The sequence below is a fragment of the Meleagris gallopavo genome, unplaced genomic scaffold (assembly GCF_000146605.3).
Source record: "Meleagris gallopavo isolate NT-WF06-2002-E0010 breed Aviagen turkey brand Nicholas breeding stock unplaced genomic scaffold, Turkey_5.1 ChrUn_random_7180001867942, whole genome shotgun sequence".
In the NCBI taxonomy this organism is placed as follows: domain Eukaryota; kingdom Metazoa; phylum Chordata; class Aves; order Galliformes; family Phasianidae; genus Meleagris; species Meleagris gallopavo.
The window spans coordinates 1-564 of NW_011133040.1; the positions used below are offsets into that span (position 1 = coordinate 1).

The following is a 564-nucleotide window of genomic DNA, read 5'->3' on the forward strand; positions in this document are numbered from 1 at the left end:
ACAGTGACATTCACTTTGCCTGCAAGAAGCACAAGAGTGCATCACTGAGCACTTGCAGCAGAGTTCTGTACATACAGGTGATGGGACCAGACAAAGGGGCAGGCAAATGTCACACCTCCTCCCACAAGCTACCAAACATCCCTCTGCTTAACCTCACCCAGTCTAGTGGCTGTCACATTCCACGCAAAGATTTTTGCTTCGTTGGCACAGAGGCAGCTGGTGAACTGGCAGCCTGGACAGGCATCCACCTTTAGTTCTGGAGTCTCTATGAGGGTGGTGTGCACCTGAGTGTGTTGAGGCGTACAAACATACATTGTCACAGAATTAGCATCAGGCACTGATCAAAGGAACTAAATCATGAGTCACAAAAGATGAGACTGTTCTTGTGTCCTAGATACCAGTATATAACTAATAGCTTGCCTTTAGGCTCGTACTCTTGCTCTAAAATAGGATATGGGACTGGGAAATACTCACTTGGATACAGTCCTTGAGGTAGTTGAAGACGATGGCTTTCAGGCTGAAAATCTCTCCTTGGATCACAGAGTATGGCAGAGAAAGGTCTAC

The 564-nt window shown here is 46.8% G+C and overlaps 1 long non-coding RNA gene across 1 annotated transcript; it reads right to left on the reverse strand.

Moving 5' to 3' along the window:
* Window positions 1-564, reverse strand: LOC104916064. The gene is made up of 3 exons (XR_796523.1): window positions 475-564; window positions 158-284; window positions 1-19 (listed from the first exon to the last, which is right to left on the reverse strand). It is a non-coding gene; the product is annotated as an uncharacterized LOC104916064 (long non-coding RNA).